Source organism: Alligator mississippiensis, chromosome 15, assembly GCF_030867095.1.
Source record: "Alligator mississippiensis isolate rAllMis1 chromosome 15, rAllMis1, whole genome shotgun sequence".
In the NCBI taxonomy this organism is placed as follows: Eukaryota; Metazoa; Chordata; order Crocodylia; family Alligatoridae; genus Alligator; species Alligator mississippiensis.
The window spans coordinates 14,081,245-14,094,937 of NC_081838.1; the positions used below are offsets into that span (position 1 = coordinate 14,081,245).

The 13,693-nt window shown below is 45.5% G+C and overlaps 1 long non-coding RNA gene across 1 annotated transcript; it reads left to right on the forward strand.

The window, feature by feature from the left end:
* The first annotated feature begins 8,311 nt into the window (after window positions 1-8,311).
* Window positions 8,312-10,759, forward strand: LOC132245676 (uncharacterized). Its single transcript, XR_009457379.1, has 2 exons — window positions 8,312-8,370; window positions 9,863-10,759. It is a non-coding gene; the product is annotated as an uncharacterized LOC132245676 (long non-coding RNA).
* Window positions 10,760-13,693: the final 2,934 nt, after the last annotated feature.

Sequence of the window (13,693 nt, forward strand, 5' to 3'; positions counted from 1 at the left end):
GAAATTCTTCTGTGCACAACGAAGTTAAAAGCTGGGTGTGAAGTTTGTCAGTCTCAATCATTCAAGCACCCAATTCTTATTATAAATATCAGAGTGAGCACCCCAAATTCCCATGTGTCTGTCAACTTGCTGCCTTTCCTTGGAAAGCTTGGGCAGTTCTTCAGTGCTTCTTAATACCGTAAACATCCTAGAGTATATGTAGAAGAAACAGCCCTAATAGTAAAAGATTATTGAACATAATATCGCCCCAGTTAAAAGAGATTGAGTTGCATAGGACTTACCTGATTTACCACGGAGAGTAAAGCAACCGAAGTGAGTAAAGAGCACTGGTTTGCATGTCATGGTGCATGCAAGACACCCATTTTTCCCTTATCAGATGCAAAACATACTGTTGTGGATGCCACGCCTTCACTTGAAATAATTGTTTTCCTCGTTGCTTGTGATTATTAATTTTGTCCTCTGCCTCCACATGCATATTGTATGTTTAACCATCCTAAACATTTCTGGGTCAACTACATTCCTGGTCTTTTGGGCATGACTTAATAGATGTATACCAGGAGGGTAGGGAAAACTGGCTGAAACTCAAGGTTTCCTTTTTGGGGAATTTCTTCAGCAATTTGAACTTGGCATTGAGAGTGATTCAGAACAGAAGCCAATATTTTCACTATTTACCACAAAGTTAGCGCTAACAGGCTGTTTTCTACACATGTTGACATTGAAATCTTGGAGAACATTTCCACAAAAACTCAATGAACTGCAAGGAAGGGGGAGGAGTGTCCCAGAGCTCCCGACACACACTCAGAAAGTGTTCAGGGTCACTCAGATGCTGGGTTGTACCTTAGAGAAGGGTTTTCATTGTCCCCGTCTCCTCTTCTGACAAGGCCACTGCACTCAAATTCCTCTCCATACACTTCAAGTCCATCCTCAAAAAACCTGCAGAGATCAAGTGTTCATGTTCCTAGAGGAACTAATTGGATGTTTTCAGGTGAGTAGGACTTCCCATTAAGACTTAATTTTTTAGGAACTGTCAACCGCAGAGGAGAAGTAGAGGTTTTTTTTTTTTCATTTGAGCAACCTGTAGCATCTTATAAAAAAGCTTTCCACTTTGTATTATTTACTGAACGTGTCCATGTGACATCTCCACTAGCAGATAAGAAATTTCCACACTTGCTTTTTCCTCATCAGAATTCTGCTCTTCCTGCACAAAATAGGTGAAGCGAAAGAAGATGGCCACATGATGTACTTCCTCATCCTTTACTTCAGAAGATGGTCCAGGAGAAGCTTGACCCAAAAAAACAAGAGACATGAAAGCCAAACATGGACGTGGCTCTGAAATAATTATACTCTTGTTCATGACATATTTAGAAGTCCAGAATGCCAAACCTTCTTTAATAGCACATAGCGTAAAGTTATCTTGAGGCACAATCTCACAAGCCTCATGCAGTTGCAGGTTCACTAGTAGCATTCAGAATTATCAAATTTATTAACTAATTTACTGGCAATAGCATGACTTCACCTCACCGTGTCACAGCTTCATTTCACTAAACGTAGGGCTAATAACTGACACGGTGGATATTCTAATATTCTCAGAATTTAGAGAATTGAAGCACTTCATTCACTGTCATTAAAGCTCTTGCAGGACAAAATTATCCATTTCTACAAAATTCATACTTTCCTACTGGATACACCACTGTATGTAGCAATAGAGATATTTTAATTATGCAAATCAAATTGACTTGATTGGATTTTTAAATCTTAATTACGTCATGTGTTATTATAGCCTTGGAATTTGGGGCTTTCTAAATTGCATTTTAAAAGCAGTGGCCAATTTCTCTCTTTTGTGTAAACAACTTTATTTTAATCTTCACAGGCTAGATCTGCTGGTGGTAACACTCAACACAGCCATCAACTTCTAAGACTCTTGAAAGAGAGAGAGAGAGACTTTGTTGGAGACCTGTTCTGTAAAAGGGTGGGAAGCTCTTTGCAAAACGTGGCTCCCACCACACGCCAAGTCTGGGCAGGGTTCACATTAGCTCACTCATGTCAGCACATTTCACTGCAGTAAGAGCACAAGAAATGCCACGCGGGACAGATCCTGGGTCCATGCAGAAGGGCGCAGGTGTCTTGCAGTGACAGAGGGCATGTTAAGGAGAAGAATATTGAAGCAGAACGTAGCCACTCTGTTCTCTCCCCTGACCGTGCCTCTGCAGCTCCCAGATGAGCAGGAATGGTTTTTTTTTCTTTCTCACTTGTATCTTCCCAGGTTTTGTATTTGGAACATATGAGTTTGCCAACAACTGTCTTGGCTCGGCATGGAAAAAGTCAAAGACGTTCATCTCATACAGCTTGAAAGCTGTGATTCAGACCTTTCTAAGACCCCATGCTTTCTGTTCTCCTACAACCATGCCCTGCCATCATGAGCAAGCAGCGCAGCAATAGGCTTCTGCCGTGAACCCTGCTGTTGCTGCATTGCTGAAACCACTGGAGATTAATGTAGAAATAAATCTCTAATTGACATAAGGGAGGAATTCAGCCCATAGACAAAAACAAACCCAACCCCCCCCCAAAAAAAACAAAAAACACTTAACTAAAAATTAAATAACACAAAGTGAAAGTTTAAGGCACTCCAGAATTTTTGAAAATGGTGGGTGGGTTTCACAAGACGTGTGAAGCATGTTAGTCTTTCCACAGGTCAATGGGCTGACATCCATGGGTTTTGGTGGGCACTGAATCAGAAAATTTCAGGTGCGCACCTGAGCATACAAAACAATGTCTCATCTGCCTGTTCGATTTACAAAAACGCCCCTCTCCCCACCACATAAAAGCATGAATGAAACTGGATTCATGCACATGAGAGCAAATGGTCCCACCAACGACTGCTGTGCGTACCCTGCAGACATCCCCCAAATCCTCCAACTCCAATGAAGTCCATAGAGCAAGACCAGGAAGAAGGTTGACCCATAAACTTTTAATTTAAAAGAGACCTATGCGGGTGTAGTTTGCCAGCCCTAAGCTATATTAAAAAACACAATAATTACAAACACGGAACAAAACAATTACAGTATTTTTCGGGTTGGCACACACGACACACACATGTTTTGTCACTAACAAGGACCTGAAGGACAGAAGATGCCGGAAATGCTCCCGGCGGTCTGAGAACTGTATAAAAGGTTGCACAAATGCATAGGTTTTAATCACTTCTTGACTTCTCTCTTCGGTGAGCCAGGTAAGTCCAATTCAGCTTCATCTCTTCCAGGTATCTCTCTTTCAGCTGTAATATAAAAACTGATATTCTACTTCTGTTCATTGGTTTTGAGCATTGCTCAGGGTCTTTCTCTTGCTTATGCTGCTTTTGTTGCAGTTGGTGGGTGGCAGGAATTCGGGAGTCAAAGTCTGTGAGGTTGGCATTTCAAGGGCATTTGGGACAGTAATGGCCAGAGTGAAAGGGGCCCCAGCTGAGGTGTGCGCAGTCAGGAGTGACAATCAAAATCCTGAGTTAGGTGTCCATGGCCCCCTTAGCTTAAAAGCAGAGACTCAAGCTCCTCCAATCCAAGCCAGGCCACAAGTTCAGCCACTGCAAAGCCCAGAAGGTAGGGAGCAGCATCCAAAATCCCACCTCTTTCCCCAAATGGGATTATTCCCAGCAGCTCTGACTTTGCCCGGGATTGGAGAATCCACAACTGGAGTCCACAATCCAAAACTGCCTACGGCTGAATCCCTCCTGCAGTGCAACAAGCATCAGAGGTGCAATCCATCTTTGGCCAGCAGATCCTAGCGGTAGGAGACAGAAAGTGGAAAACTTGGTTTCTGGGTCCTGAAGTGAAGACAGATCTGCCACGTACCAGGATTGTGCCTGCAACGTTGCCTAGGGGCTGTCTAGGCCTGGACGAAAGGCTCCCTCCCCCACCCCTGCTCAGCTGCCTGACAGGAGCAGGGAGCCTACTTTCCAATCAGCATATTGCAGCCAAAGGAAGTGAGAAGTCTTCCAAAGTGTTGTTTAGGGGAGAGGCTATGGGCAAGTGGAGCAAGGGAGAGGAGCAACAGTGGCAGAAAGGAGGGCTGAGGTCAGCATTTCCCTGCTCTATCCCCCAGGCTCACTTAATTTTGGACCCTTCAATTATCAGAACTGCAGATGTGTCACGTTTCCCCTGCAGATGTGTCATGTTCCCTCTGCTCCCTGTTGTTCCAGGTTCGCCTCCAGCACAGCAAGATGTCTGACAGCCTAGCCATGATGGAAGACCTGCACTACCAGGACTCATCTTGTTGCTGGAGACCCCCCTGTAGAAGGCGATGTTGGTGTTGTTGCTATGATCCATGCACTGGACAGCTAATTTGGCAGGGATGGTGCTGGTGCCCTGGGTGGCGCAGTAGGGGCAGATACGGAAGGTGCTGGCCATGCTAAATCCAGTTCAAATATTGACGGCACTTGGAGCAACACGGACATAAAAAGCAAGATACAGATTCTCAGCTGACCCAGAGGACATGGCTCGGAGCAGTGCTAAGCACTCAGCACCTCCAGTATGAAGGCTCGGCATTGCTACAAGACTCCCTCCCCCATTCTCCTGTCTCCTACCCTTTGCTTTGTTACTCCAGGAACTTTGTATTCCCCACACTGTTAAGCATTAAGGCCTCTTCATGCTGTGCTGTCATTTAAAAGGAAGCCTCTGCTCCCCTAGAGTCCACTTGTAACCCACTGCAGACCACTTGACACAGCCACAGACGTGTAGAAGATGTTTGGTGACCACAGGCGTATAATCCCGGCTGCGGCCCTTTGGAAAACCTTCAAAAAATTTCCTGTCTCCTTTGTAACCCTTCTGTGTCTGTATTCTCAATTTCTTCTGTACATTAAACTTCCTCTGCAGCATAATATTTGTCTCCTGGGTTTTTTTCCCCTCCGTTCCTTATTTGTAGATGTGCTGGTAAAATTCCCTTCTGTGCAGAGCCCCGCACCCAGCATGACTCAATTCCTAATGAAGTGCTACATAGAGATGAAAATCGGCCCTGGAGCATGTCTGTGCACCCTGGTCTTTCCTCCTAATCCAGGTAGGATGTTTGCACTTCTGTCTCATATAGAGCCCCTGGTCCTTTTCAGCTGTGGCTCCAGGAGTGATAATATGCACTTTCCACATTGCAGGAACAGAATATCAGCCATCCAATCTCTCCATCCCTTTCCTGATGTACTATTAAAAGCAGAGAGCGCTTTCATGCCTCCCTCCCAGTCATTCCTACCTCCAGCCTGGGTTGGGCAAAAGCATGTCCAAATTAAGACAAATCAATCCTAAACAGAACTCATCTGCAATCCTGGATTGTAAACTCAGCTCTCTGAACACGGGGGAGCCCAGGCCCTGTCTGCATCCTTGTGTCTATCTGTTACTGGAGGCAGTAGTGCCCCATGCCATTTCCCCTGAACACTGATGATGAAGGTTTCCTCCTGTAGGGTTACAGGGGAGAATGGAGACTGCCGAGCTGCTTGAAAGCCCTGGAGTGACGGAGTTGGAAATGAAAAGTCAGATACAAATTCACGGCTGAGTTTACCGGCATGGCTTTCAGCAGTGCTCAGCACCCAGGTCTGTCCACACCTAATGTGACAGTCCTGAGGACGCAGCAGCTCTGCAAGGTGTCTGATCTATGTATCTCCAATATTCGGATGCATGATTGTTTCCTCAGGTGCTTTCAGTGACGTCGTTGTTTCTAATCTGGTAGAATAATGGAAACAGTTTCCTTATGGGGAGCACATATAACATCAAATCTAGTCTTACAGGCCCCATTTATAGTTTTCATTTGGACTCTCAAACTCTCCAGTGACAACAATCGGACGAGAAACACCAGTTTCTCCATTCTCTTACATGTGGGGGGTTCTGAAATTTAAAGTGGGGAAGGAGCCATTATTTATTATGCTCGGATACAAACCCAAAATTTTCTGATTCAATGGCTAGCAGCGCTAGCTAACGCCCATTCACCGGTAGAAGGACTTCAAATGCCTCAAGGCGTACAGAATCCCACTTAAAAAAAAAAAAAAAGAAAAGAAAAATCTGGATGGACTTCAGTGACTTTACCATTGCCTACTCCCCCCCCCCTCCCCCAGCTGAATTCTCCTCATGTCAAGTGCAAATTCTTTTCTTTATTGGCCTCCAGTGGTTTCACCGGTATGGCAGAATCAGGATTCATGGCAGAAGCCTATTGGTGATCTGCCTGCTGGCGATGGCTGGGGATGATTGTGGGAGAAAGGAAAGCACGGAGTCTTATGACAGCTTTGAGTTACAGCCCTGAAGCCGTAAGTAGTGAAAGAATGAGGTGAAGTGTGTTGAGATGATGGAGCTAATCTGAACCCTGCCCAGACCTGGTGCATGGTGGGAGCCATGTGTTACAAAGAGCTTCCCACCCTCTGACAAAACAACACCACAACAAGGTTTTCTTTTTATTTCAGAAAGGAGAAAAGTCTTTCACCTTTTTCTCTTGTCCTAGAATTTGATTGCTGTGTTAAGTGATACCACCAGCAGATCTGCTGAATGGAATTTAAAAGAATTTTTTTTCACAAAAAGAGGAAGAAACCTGCACTGGTTTTTAAATAGCAATTACATTCAAATTAAAAACCTCAAAAATTTAATGCTATAACAACACAGGACCTAATTAAAGCTTATAAATGAATGAGTGTGGCCAGGGGTGTAGGCTGTAGCCGTGTTGGTCTAAGGACATAGGCAGACAAGGTTCCTTGGGTGAATCTGATATCTTTTATTAGACCAACCCAAATAGTTTGAAAATAATTATTAGGCAAGCTTTCAGGTTCAAAAACCCATCATCAGGCTAAGGAAGTTGCAGCAGTTGGTATGTGCTCTTACAGTTTCATTCTGCATTTCATTTCTGCATTTTCATTTCTGCCCTTTTAGAGACTCTATTGCTACATACAGGGGTGTCTTCCAGTAGGCAAATATGAATTTTGTGGTAAGGTAACAATTTTCCCCTGCAACAGCTTTAATGAGTGTTAATGAAGAGTTTTGATTTCCTAAATTGTGAGAACATTAGAATATGCACTGTGGCTGTTATTATCCTTATTTACTATGAAACTAAGTGGTGGCACATTGAAGGGAAGGACACATTATTGCCAGTGAATGACTTAATATAAGTTGATAGTCCTGACTGCTATGTGTGCCACCAGCCACTGTAAGCCCTGTGAGATTGTATTGTGAAATAAGAACAGTGCTATCCCCGAATAAATTAGATTTGGCATTTTGGACTTCTACATGTGTCATGAATAATAGTATAATTATTTCAGAGCCATGTCTATGTTTGTCTTTCATATCTCTTGTTTTTCTGGGTCAAGATTCTTCCGAATCATCTTCTGAGGTAACCCATGATCACATACATCATGCTGCCAGCTCCTTACACTTTTCCTTCTTTGTGCAGAAAGAGGAGACTACTGCAGAGGAAAGAGCAAGTGCAGGAGTTCCTCAGCTGCTAGTGGGGATGTCAAGTTCAGTAGAGAGTACAAAATAGAGAGCTTTGTTATAGGATGTCACATGTTGCTCAAATGAAAACTGTCCACCTCTCCTCTGCAGTTGACAGTTTCTAAAAATGAAATCCTCAATGGGAAAGTCCTATTCACCTTAAAACATGCCATTAGTTCCTCCAGGAACATGAACACTTAATCTATGCCGGCATTTGGAGATAGAGTTCAGTTGTCTTGAGCGAAATTTGAATGAGGTAGGCTTGCCAAAACAGGGGACGGGGAATGTGAAAACCCTTGTCTAAGATACAACCCACCATCTGAGTGACTCTGAACACTTTCTGAGTGTGTGTCGGGAGCTCTGGGGCACTCCTTCCCCTTCCTTGCAGTTCTTTGGGTCTTTGTGGGACTATTATACGCAAAAATAATTTATGGAAGTGTTTTTTTAAGATTTCAATGTCAAAATGTTTAGAAAAAAGCCGGTTAGTGCTACCTTTGTGGTAAATGGTGAACATATTTGCTTCTGTTCTCAATCAAGCTCAGTGCTAAGTTCGAAGTGCTGAAAATTTTCCCCCCACAAGGAAACTCTGAGTGTCAGCAGGTTTGACCCTCCGCTCCCAGTATCACTTGTCTTAAGTCATCTCAATAAGACCATGAATGTAGTTGGGCAAGAAATGTTTTGCATGGAAAAAACTTGGACGGTGCATGTGGAACACCAGGAAGCAGACAACAGATACTAATTAGAAAAAAACAAGGAAAACAATTATTTCCACTAAAGGTGTGGCATCCACAACAGAACGTTTTGCATCTGATAAACACAAACGGGTGTTTCTGGTGCACCAGGTAGTTTCAGAAGCTGTATATAAGGCCTTGCAAACCAGTGCTCTCTACTCGCTTCTCTTGTTTTACTCCCTGTAGAAAATCAGGTAAGTCTGATCCAACTCAATCTCTTTTTAGCCATGGGGATTCTGAGTTCAACAATAATTTAACATTAGGACTGAATCTTGCATATCTACTTTGGGATATTGTAGGACACTAAGGGGTACTACAGAACTGCAGAAGCTTTCAAAGAAAAGGCAGGAATCTGACAGACACATGGGAATCTGGGATGGTCGTTCTTATTTGTCACTATGGATTGGGGGATTGAATGATTGAGACTGACAAACTTCACGCCCAGCCTTTAAATTAGTTGTGTACAGAAAAATCTCATGGTGGATCCTTTCCAAGTTTTCTTCCCGCTTTCAGAACAAGTGCTACTTGGCATTACTGGGGACAGGACAAAGATTACCAGAATGGTTGTTCTGATCCATTGGGGTTTTGTGTGTGAGATTAGAAATACCAGCTGCAGTTTCGCAGCTGCTTAGAGCTAGTTAAATCCCTTTGAAACCAGCTGCTAGTTTTGCTGTTTTCATGCCATAAAAGCCTCTTTTTTCATGTATTCATTAGGAAACATGCTGGCTCACAAGGGGTCAAGGGCTAAGAGTTTTACCCACATGTCCTTACCCCCAGCCTGCAAGAAACTTTTTCCAGAATTGATGGGAAGTGGCACTCTTCCCCAAAACAAGGGCTGGCTTCCCCAGTTTCAGTAAGTGCTTCGAGGAGAAGGGGGCTGGAGAGGGGGTGGGCAGCAGAGCAGTGTACAGGGACTCCATGGAGCAAGGGACAGAGAAGAAGAGCTGGGACCCAAGTTGTGACCAGAAGCAGAGGGCTTTGGTCATCACATCCCTGATACCTCATTGTTTGTAAGTTGGCCTTTCTACGGCTGTCATTTCAGCTATGAATAATGCTTGAGTTTAGCTGCACTGCCCGTTCTGCATTGCTCAGGGTCTTCCCCTACTTTTTTCTTTTGTTGCAGTTGGTGGGTGGCAGTCATTAGGGAGCCCATAGGTGTGGATGGCATTTCAAGGGCATCTGGGACACTAATGTCTAGAGTGGAGAAGGGACAAGCTGAGGTGATGCTGTGCCATGTCTTGTGTGTAGGTGTGCCCAGTCAAAATCCTGAGTTAGGGGTCCACGTTCCCTTTTGCTCAAAGGAAGAGAATCAAGCTCCTCCAATTCAAACCAGGCAACATGTACAGCCCTTGCAAAACCTGGGAGAGAGGGAGCAACACCCAATATCCCACCGCTCTCCCCAAATTGGGTGATTCCCTGCAGCATTTTGCAGGCTAAGAAACTGAGAAGTTTTTGAAGCTGTTATTTAGAAAAGAGGCTGAGGGCAAGTGGAGCAAAGATATGAGGTGGAGAAAGGAGAGCAGCAGCACAGGCCAAAAAGGAGGGCTGAGGTCAGCATTTCCCTGCTCCATCCCCCGATCTCCAGGTCCCTACCAGATTTCCCTGAGAGTCGCACCTAGGTTTAACCATTGTTTCCATCAGAACTGCACATGTGTCGTGTTTCCTCTGCTCCCTGCTGTGTTTCAGGTTCACCACCATCCCAGCAAGATGTTTGACAGCCTAGACACAGTTGAAGACCTGTTTTACCCAGGCCAGTCTGATTTTCGTTGGCCCCAGTACCCTCAAAGGCGATATTGGTGTTGCTGCTATGACCGATATGGATGCCTAGTTTGGCAGGGCCCATGCTGTTATCCAGGCCCCTGGTGTCGCCGTTAGGAACAGCTCTGGAAGGTGGTGGCCATGCTAAATCCAGCTCAAACATCCACAGCACTGCGATGAACGAAGACATTAAAAGCAAGATACGGATTCACTGCTCACCCAAAGGACATGGCTTTAAACGGTGCTAAGCGCTCAGCACCTCCCTTGTGAGGCCTCAGCACTGCTACAAGACGCCCTCCCCCATACACCTGTTTCCTACACTTTGATTTGTCATTCTAGGAACCTTTAATTCTCTGCACTGTTTAGAATTAAGGTCCATACATGCTGTACTGTCACTTAAAAGGAAGATTCTGCTTCCCTAGAGCCCACTTGCAATCCACTGTAGACCCCTGGACACAGCCACAGTGGTGTCAAAGGGCTTTGGAGTCAACAGGACAGAGATGGTCTTTTATTGTTTGCTGCTAACTAGAAACTTGGTTATACAAACTGTATCATGGAGAAGTGGCTGATTCTCCTCCTTACATGGCGCTTTGCCTCATGTGACATTATTCAGGGAGAAAAGAATTGAATAGGTAGATGGAAACAGTTTGGTAGTAAAATCATCAGCAGCAAAGAAAGAAGCTCACCTTGTAGAAATGGGCCACGTGTAGAAACCCGTTTGTGGCCCTTTTGGCAAACCTTGGGAATATTTGCTGTCTCCTCTGTATCCCTTCTGTGTCTGTACACTCAATTTCTTCTGTGCATTAAACTTCCTCTGCAGCATAATATTTGTCTCCTGGGTTTTTTCCCCTCCGGTCCTTATCTGTAGATGTGCTGGTGAAATTCCCTCCTGTGCAGAGCCCCACACCCAGCATGACATGACTCAATTCCCACTGAAGTCCTACACAGAGATGAAAATCAGCCCTGGAACATGTCTGTGGGCCCTCTTCTTTCCTCCGACCCCAGTTTGTTATTCTTCCTCATATAGAGCACCCAACCTTTTCAGTCACAGCTCCATGAGCAATAATACTGCACTTTCTACTTTCCAGAAATATAATAGCAGCACTGAAATCTCTCCAGCCCTTTCTTCCTCAAATATTAAAAAGAGAGAGGAGCCTCAGGATTTGCTCCCAGTCATTCCAACCTCCAACCAGATTTCCCCAAAACATGTCCACATAAGAAAAATCAATTGTAATTAGAACTCATAGAATCATAGCCAAGGAGGGTGGGAAGGGACCTCAGGAAGTCAGATCTAGTCCTACCCCCTACTCAAAGCAGCACCACTCCAAAGTAGATTATCCCTGCCAAAGCTTTGCCTAGCTGGGTTTTGGAAACCGCCAAAGATGGAGCTTCCATCCCCGCTCTGGGGAGCCTGCGCCAGGGTGTTACTACCCTCCTAATGAGAAAGTTCTTCCTTAAAGCTAACCTAAACTTCCCTTGCTGCCAACTGAGACCATTGCTCCTTGTTCTGTCATCTGCCACCACTGAGAATAGCCTAGCTCCATCCTCTTTCGAACTACCCGTCATGTAGTTGAAGACTGCTATTACGTCTCCTCTCAGGCTCCTCTGTCATGACCCAATGATTGTGTGTGCACTTCATCACTGCAGAATTATTTCCCGCCCCATGGAACTTTCTTTGCACAGTGCAATTCTCAGCTGCAGAGAGAAAACCCCGGTGCAAAGGAGTTCCCACCACCCGTATGTAAATTTTTTTCCCACTATTGACTGTTTCTAAATTATTCCCACGTGGCGGCTAGCAATTGGCTTGCTAGCCATATAAGAGGTTTGAGCAGTTTCCGTCCAAGTTGTAGAGGACTCCACAACCATCTCGTGGGGACTCTGAGCACGTGGCAGAGTAATAGAAACTTTGTGTGTGTCTTAGAGGAATTCGGCGGCCTGATCAACCACCAACCTCTTCCCATCTCATTCGTTAAATTCTTAAGACGTATCTACGGTTTTTTTGCGCACTTGTCAAGAGTATCCAGAGCTCTGTCGTGTTTGTTTTGTGGAGCCTAGAAAACTCCATGTGTATGTCTTCGGTGGAGCCTAGCAAACTCCACGTGTGTTTGTCTGTAACTGCAACGTAAGCAAGTTTTTCACCGTAGATGGTCTGCCTGCACCGCGACCATCTACGGTGTAAGTAAAGTTTTCTTTGTTCAACCGCTAGGAGTCCGTGCCTAATTCTAGTCCGTCATGCAAAAGTATCCACCCAACCATTTCGGGCTACCGGCCACAGCCTGCCGCGTGCCCTCGAAAGCCTCGGACCACTCCCAGCCCGCACATGGCGACGAGGATGGGATCCGGGGAAAGCACGATGGAACTAGAATTAATTAAGAACTGCCCTTGGCAAAGTGGAAAACGCCAAGTAGAAAACATCATGGAACTGGAGGTGCATATCGCTTACCACCAGGTGGGCGGAAAGGGTGAAAGGTTTATCATCGGACACCTTTTGCTGAAGGGAGAAGAGGGAGCTTCCGAAGACGGAGCCCTAAGAGAGAGGGAGGTGTATCTTCACCCCGCGGCATTTGGGTGTATAATGAATAGTGAGCTGGTCTTATTTAAGCCCCTGAAGACTGTGTCCCTTGCTAGGGTCAACCCGGCAGGTGCAGTAAACCTGACCCTCACTCAGGAGTGTGCCCGTTGCTCGCGATGTGCTCGGGAGAGTGAGGAACCGGTGCTGATCAACCAGTTCGCCCCCTTTATGGTGGTGTCTAGATTGAGGAATCGCGAGCTTCCATCCGAGCTCCATAAAGAGCTGGAGACGAAGAGACGCGCCACAGCTGAGAGGGTAGCCCCGAAATACAACAAGGGGAGAATGTTAACTGCAACATTTCATACTCTAACTGATCTAATGCACAAAAATGCAAGTTTGAAAGCCCAGCTGCTCCTGGCCGTTCAAGCAGTCAAAGAGGCGGCTGCGAAAGAAAATCTTGAAACGTCACTCCAAGAGGGCGCCGAGCAAGAGGGAGACTGTGTGGAAGAACCGGAAAAGAAAGGTGGAGCTTTGGAAGAACACGCGAGAGTTCAGCCGGTGACCCCGCCCACCGACATAGCATCGCTTCCGGTGACCAAGCCTTCTTCCTGACGGGAGGGAGCATCGAGCGGAGGAGTGCATCCACCCCTCCTGCCAGAAGCAATAACAGCAGCAATGACTCCCGCAGTAACAGCTCATCCTGTGGCCACGATCAACCCAGTGACTGATGCACAGGGTGCAGTTTGTGCTGCCACCTGTCGCACTCATGTTTGGGTGGAGCTACAGCAGCTTTGTGGAGAATCTGGGACGGAATCCGACGAGGCTGTAGTCTCATGGCTAGGACTCATGTCCATGGAGTTTGAGTAATCTTCTTCATCAGTTGTCACGACTGTGTATCCTGATGGAGCCAAGAATATCCAGCAATCGGGAACATCAATACTCAATCGAGGCTTAAGATGCAAGACGTCGCGAATCCGACCTTCCAACATTGCCATAGAGAACACCAGAGGAGTGATTCATGTTTGGATTCCTCCTACAGTGTTCTGGACTCAATAAGCGGCAACTTTGGATTTTAGGAGACGCAGGCCAATGGCAACTGGCGTATGAGTTAGGTTTTCATTATTTAGAAGAACGGGATGACGAATCAACAACACTTTTATCTTGTTGAGTGTACAAGAGAGGGTTGTCCAGAGTAGAGTCGTGTTCAAACACCTGTATTATATGTTTTAGGAGTAATAGTGAGTTTA